This window comes from Mustelus asterias, chromosome 22, assembly GCF_964213995.1.
Source record: "Mustelus asterias chromosome 22, sMusAst1.hap1.1, whole genome shotgun sequence".
Lineage (NCBI taxonomy): Eukaryota > Metazoa > Chordata > Chondrichthyes > Carcharhiniformes > Triakidae > Mustelus > Mustelus asterias.
In genome coordinates, this window is record NC_135822.1 from 67,509,017 (window position 1) to 67,515,802 (window position 6,786).

The window sequence follows — 6,786 nt, forward strand, 5'->3', positions numbered from 1 at the left end:
CCCACAGGAAATAATTTATTTTTAATGCAACTTGCCTTTCTCCCTGTGGTGGCAAACATCACAATCGCTCGTAAATTTGCGTTTTGCTTTCATGTTTCTGCAAAGCCATTTGGAATAATTAAGCTGGAAGAAAGAACGGGGATTCTCGATTAAATTTAACTTAATAAAGATGCCAGCTCTGAGTTGTTGCCGCCTTGTCATTCGGGTAAATTCCAATCAGCCATTGGGTTCATTTCTAAACCTTCTGATTTTCAGGGACTTCTGTTTGGTTCTTTTTTTGAGTGTACGATAACTCCAGGAGTCAGCTGCAAAGGAACGGTGCTTTATTGCACAAAATAAAGTATAGCAAAACCACAAGCCTGCGATGAACACAAACAAGTCCCAACCAGGACAATACAATAACGGACCCACTCGGGGGCCTGCTTTATAAAGGGATCGGTTATACGAGCTCCACCCCATCGGGTAATTGCCAATCACCAGGGAGCTCACGTTCTGCAGGTCCTACAGGAAGGTCAGTCAGTGATTTCCCCATGCAAGTCATAGAATCATACAGTACAGAAGAGGCCATTTGGCCTATCGAGTCTGTGTGGACACATGAGAAACACCTTAACTCCCACCTCATCTATCAGTAATTGGCCCATAGCCAATGTTATGATGTGCCAAGTGCCCATCCAGGTACGTTTTAAAGGATGTGAGGCAACTCACCTCAACCACCCTCTCAGGCAGCCCATTCCAAATCATCGCCACCTTCTGGGTCAAAGGGCTTTTCCTCATATCTCCCCCGAGCCTCCTGTCCCTCACCTTGAACTTATGTCCCCTTCTCACTGACCCTTCAGCTAAGGGGAGTCCCTGTTCCTCCACCCCCCACACCCACAGTTGTGCCGGCCTGACTGTTGTTGAGTGACACAAGCGATTGAGTGCTTGCTTTCAATCCGCGGAGTCACAAGGCCTGTCATGCTCTCTGCTCCTATTCTGCTCCCAAACCTCCTACATACAGGAACGCCAGCAGAAGGTGCGTTCGCTGGCATTGGGGAAGTGCAGCAAGAAGCCTCACAGCACCAGTTTAAAGTCCAACAGGTTTATTTGGCAGCACAAGCTTTCGGAGTCTCGCTCCTGGTGTCGAGACCTCTTACTGTGCTTACCCCAGTCCAACGCCGGCACCTCCACATCTTGGGGAAGCGAACAGATCTAACCACGTAGAGGTGATAGATATGCATGTGCAACCCTCCCCAAAATATCTGTGCTTCTCCCAATTCCGGCCTCTTCCATCATCTATCCCTTTGGCGCCTGTGGTTTCAACTGTCGAGGTCCGGGGCTCTGGAATTCATTCCCGAAAACCTCTACCTCAGCTCCTTTGGGAAGCTGCTTGAATCCTGCCTCTTTTCCCAAGCTGATGCTCATCTGCTTTAATCTCCTGACCCGTGGATCAGCATCAGATTTTGTTTTGTGTTACTGTGGCGCCTTGGGACATTTTACCATGTTAAAGGTGCTACGTGAAAGCTTGTTGTTGTTGTATGTCTCAGTGGTGTACTTTGTCTTTCCCTGTGGCTGAAATATCTTCTGAATATTAAACTTCGGAAACTTAAAAATCAACAGGGCTGTCATTTGGTGGGATTTTTCCACAGTCGTTGACCTTAAACACGACGGTGACCTATTGGTTCACGAATATTGGTTTGCAAGGCTTGGGGTGCGGAAATATTTGATCAGTTTCTCTTAGTTTGATGCCCACCATTACCTCCAATCCAGAATGGAAACGCAGGGAAATGGATGGGAGTGTCCATTCTTCAATGATACTCTGGAATTTGAGCAATGATGGGACGTGGATCAGTGAAAAGATTGAGTTTGGATAGCGTGACCAGACATCTTCCTCACACTCATAAGCTATAGCAGCAGAATTAGGCCATTCGGCCCATCAAGTCTGCTCCGCAAAGGTGTGCAACTCATGCGTGGCCATTTGAGTTGAATTGGCTGGCAGTATGGTAATGTCTGAGGAAGGAGATCAAACCCAAAAACTCACCAAGGTTCTCCCCAGCCCTCTTACCGAACTGATTCCTCTTCCCGCCTGCTAGCTTCATTTCAATTTAATGATGTGCTGTTTAAGCTCCATGTTCTGTCCGTGACGAAGAGCTTGCTTTGACATGTGGTGCGCTGCCAGCCCCTGCCCTTACAAGCCACCCCCCCCCATAGAAACACCATTCGCAGCATTGTTACAGAGCAGAAGGAGGTCATTTGGCCCACCGTGTCTGCACCGGCTCTTCCAAGGAGCAATTCGCTTAGTACCATTCTCCCGCTTCATCCCCGTAATCCTGCACATTGGTACTTTCCAGTTAACGTTCTAATTCCCTTTTAAATGCTTCAATTGAACCTGCTTCCGCCACACTCTCAGGCAGTGCACTCCAGACCTTAACTTGCTGCATGAAAATCCTTTTTCCTTATTTTGGCTTTGCTTCTTTTACCAAGTTTCAAGTTTATTTATTTGTGTCACAAGTCGGCTTACATTCAAACTGCAGTGAAGTTATTGGGAAAATCCCCTATTCGCCACACCCTGGCGCCTGTTCGGGTTACACTGTGGGAGAATTTAGCGTGGCCAAAGCACCGAACCAGCACATCTTTCCAGGAGGAGGAAACCGGAGCACCCGGAGGAACCCCACGTAGTCACAGGGAGAACGTGCAAACTCTGCACAGACAGTGACCCAAGCCGGGAATTGAACCCGGACCCCTGGTGCTGCGAGGCAGCAGTGCTAACCACTGTGCCACCATGTTGTCCCTAGTTGCTTTAGATCTGTGCTTTCTCCTTCCCTGTCCTTGCATGGTTAGGAAGTTTCTCACTATCTGTTCAGTCCGGACGCCTCATCGTTTTCAATACCTCTAATTGTTTACCTCATTGTTTTGTGGTCCGTGTCTGATCTGGCTCCCCAAGCTCCACTCTGCACAGTCAGCACCTCATCAAGGGACTCTCCTTTGCAGTGTTGTGCTGATTAATAAGTCTCTTCCACTCGACCTTCACCTTGCTGCCCCTCCTGCACTCAAGTGGCCTTTAATTTCCCCACAAACGTGCTGCATTTAAAATCCTCCATTACAAACTCCACTCGACATTTCCAAACGCTCGTGTGTCCCACTGCCGTTCGAAGGCCTGATTTTTTTTATTTCCGTCTGCTCCTCTTTCTAACCCATGATGATTGTCAGAACCTTCAGAATTGGTAGCCTGACCCTCTGGCAGTCCCTTCCTCTGACTCCCTCTTCATATCCTCATCAAACCCTTGCTGTTCACCCATCCTAAATCTCTGCTGCCCTGCACTAAGTCCTGCTCGCCCATCTCTGCTGTTGTTGTTGACCTAATGTGGCTCCTGGTCTCCAGTTCTCATTATTGAGTTCACTCAAATCACTTGACAAGCCATTGCTTCTTGTAATTCTGTAACTCAGCATCGGCTCCTTCCCCACCCACCTTCTGAAAGAACACACTATTCCTCTGATTCTGCCTCCTCATTGCGTCATCTCCCACAACCCTCACTAGCAGCCAGGCCCACGAAAAGTTGGTGCTACGGGCCCTGGAGTTCCATTGGTAACGACACTGGACCAAGAAATCCAGAGGCCCAGGCTCATTCTCTGTGGACGAGGGTTCAAATCTCACCACAGCAGCTGGAGGAATTAAAATTCAATTGATATAAATCGAGAGCTTCAAGTTTTTAGATGTCTAGATCACCAACAACCTGTCCTGGTTCCCCCCCCCCCCCCCCCCCCCCCCCCCCAGGCTGACACTACGGTTAGGAAAGCCCACCAATGCCTCTACTTTCTCAGAAGACTAAGGGAATTTGGCATGTCAGCTATGACTCTCACCAACTTTTACAGATGCACCACAGAAAGCATTCTTTCTGGTTGTATCACAGCTTGGTATGGCTCCAGAGCGGCTCCTTCACTCAACAAGTTGTGGAAAATTCACCACCACGTGGAGTAGTTGACACGAATGGCCAAGAGTGACATACATGCATGAGGGAGAAAGCAATAATTCATGTGGAGCATGAATGCTGGCAGGGAACTGTGGGGCCAATAATGTGTTTCTGTGCGGAGATGTCCCTCAGCAGTACAGGTTGTGAATTAGTACGTCCATTCTGACCTTCAATCTAATGCAGGGAGGGCATCTGCCAATCTGTAGCTGGTGAACAAGGCTGATGCTTCTGGAGACTGCACCCCCCACCAACAGGTAACCAGTGCAGGTGGAAACACTTCCGGTCAAACATTGCCGTGCCCGGCTTTTATCGCCAAACCTCAGGTCAATGAATTGTCAAATCTTCCAGAGGATGATGATGTTAAATCCAGATTGCAATAATCAGTCTGGAACATGCTTCATCAGATTATAAATTTCACTTGGACGTGCTGGTCCTGGTCCCCCCATGCCGACACTATAGTTAAGAAAGCCCACCAACGCCTCTACTTTCTCAGAAGACTAAGGAAATTTGGCATGATAGCTACGACTCTCACCAACTTTTACAGATACACCATAGAAAGCATTCTTTCTGGTTGTGTCACAGCTTGGTATGGCTCCTGCTCTGCCCAAGACCGCAAGGAACTCCAAAAGGTCGTGAATGTAGCCCAGTCCAACACGCAAACCAGCCCCCTATCCATTGACTCTGTCTACACTTCCCACTGCCTCGGCAAAACAGCCAGCATAATTAAGGACCCCACGCACCCCGGACATTCTCTCTTTCACCGGGAAAAAGATACAAAAGCTGAAATCACGTACCAACTGACTCAAGAACAGCTTTTTCCCTGCTGCTGTCAGATTTTTGAATGGACCTACCTCGCATGAAGGTGATCTTTCTCTACACCCTAGCTATGACTGTAACACTACATTCTGCACTCTCTTGTTTCCTTCTCTATGAACGGTATGCTTTGTATAGCGTGCAAGAAACAATACTTTTCACTGTATGTTAATACATGTGACAATAATAAATTAAATCAAATTAAAATCTGGAATATAAGCTTGTCTCTGGAATGGTGACCAGGAAATTATCATTGATTGTCATAAAAGCCCACCTGATTCACCACGGGGGAGGCAATAGCCTAGTGGTATTATCGCTAGACTATTAATCCAGAAACGCAGCTAATGCTCTGGGGAACTGGGTTCGAATCCCGCCACAGCAGCTGGTGGAATTTGAATTCCATAAAAAATATCTGGAATTAAGAATCTACTGATGAAAATGAAACCATTGTCAGAAAAACCCATCTGGTTCACTGATGTCCTTTAGGGAAGGAAATCTGCCGTCTTTACCCGGTCTGGCCTACATGTGACTCCACAGCCACAACAATGTGGTTGACTCTCAAATGTCCTCCAAGGGCAACGAGGGATGGGCAATAAATGCTGTAAGAAGTCTCACAACACCAGGTTAAAGTCCAACAGGTTTATTTGGCAGCACGAGCTTTCGGAGCGCTGCCCCTTCAGGTGAGTGAGGACTCGTGTTCACAAACAGGGCATATAAAGACACAAACTCAATTTACAAGATAATGGTTGGAATGCGAGTCTTTACAGGTAATCAAGTCTTAAAGGTACAGACAATGTGAGTGGAGAGAGGGTTAAGCACAGGTTAAATAGATGTGTATTGTCTCCAGCCAGGACAGTCAGTGAGATTTTGCAAGCCCAGGCAAGTCATGGGGGTTACAAATAGTGTGACATGAACCCAAGATCCCGGTTGATAAATGCTGGCCAGCCAGCGATGCCCATGTCCCACAAATGAATAAAAATGCCCTTCAGGGAAGGAAATCTGCTATCCTTGCCTGGTCTGGCCTACATGTGAGTCTGCGCCCACAGTAATGTGGTTGACTTTTAACTGCTCTCTGAAATAGCCTCACAAGCCACTGAGCTCAAGGGCAACAAATGGTGCCCCTCCCAGCGCCGCCCACATCCCGTGAAAGAACTAAAAAAAAAATCTATGAGAGCATTTGGTGTTCCGTGAGTTATTTCCCATTCCAACTCGGTGTCCGTTCACCCCCTTCGCTTTGAACTCTCGCCTGAAGAAATAGGGGGGAGACTGAGATTGGTGAGAAAATGATAAGTGGATTAGCCACGTTAAACACGTGCAGGGTTACAGGGCAGAGGGGAGGGGCCTGGATGTGACGCCCTTTCGGAGGAGAGTGGATGCGGAATCAATGGGCTGAATGGCCTCTTTCTGCAGCGCAGGGATTCTGTGGTCTGATAGGTCAGCGAATGATGGGAAATCCCTCAGAGCAGGAGGACTGGGAGCACAATGCAAATTTCAGGTACATTTCTGGAAACAAAGCATGTTATGACTCAGATCCACAGCTCAGTTTCAGTATGACATGTGTGGCAGATTGACAGATGTGTAGCTGGAGCGAGACTCTCATTGTGCCCACAAATACTATATTTGAATCTCGTGGCGTTCTGTGGGTACAGAATCTCTTTTTCTGGCACTTGTCTTTGGCCACACCTGCTGTCGAACCTCAGCATCTCCAACTCTTTGTCACCCAATCCCCCCTCCTTGCTTTTATGTATCAGTGTTGCTGCTGTTCTCTGTACCCCTCCCAGCAAAGTTATTTTATTGCAGTGAGTCGGCCAAAATTGAACACCATTTTCAATTCTGTGCAGGGAAAATCGTCCGAGTCCGGTTCCCAAAACATGGTCTCTGACTCTGGTTAGGCGTGATGTTATTCTCTGAGCTGGTTTAATTGCTTCTGCACGTAAGGGTGTGATCTTGTGAGGAAATTAACAGCGTGTTAAATGGTGCACGCTCTTACGAATGCACCAATCTGTCAGCAAGTCCACAGGGGTTG

The 6,786-nt window shown here is 47.7% G+C and overlaps 1 protein-coding gene across 1 annotated transcript in view; it reads left to right on the top strand.

Moving 5' to 3' along the window:
• Positions 1-1,593, top strand: part of LOC144510158 (E3 ubiquitin-protein ligase MARCHF5-like) — a 30,408-nt gene extending 28,815 nt beyond the window's left edge. The window contains exon 7 of the mRNA XM_078239548.1: positions 256-1,593. The gene's annotated coding sequence lies outside the window, so the exon portion shown is untranslated. The remainder of the gene's footprint in view (positions 1-255) is intronic.
• Positions 1,594-6,786: the final 5,193 nt, after the last annotated feature.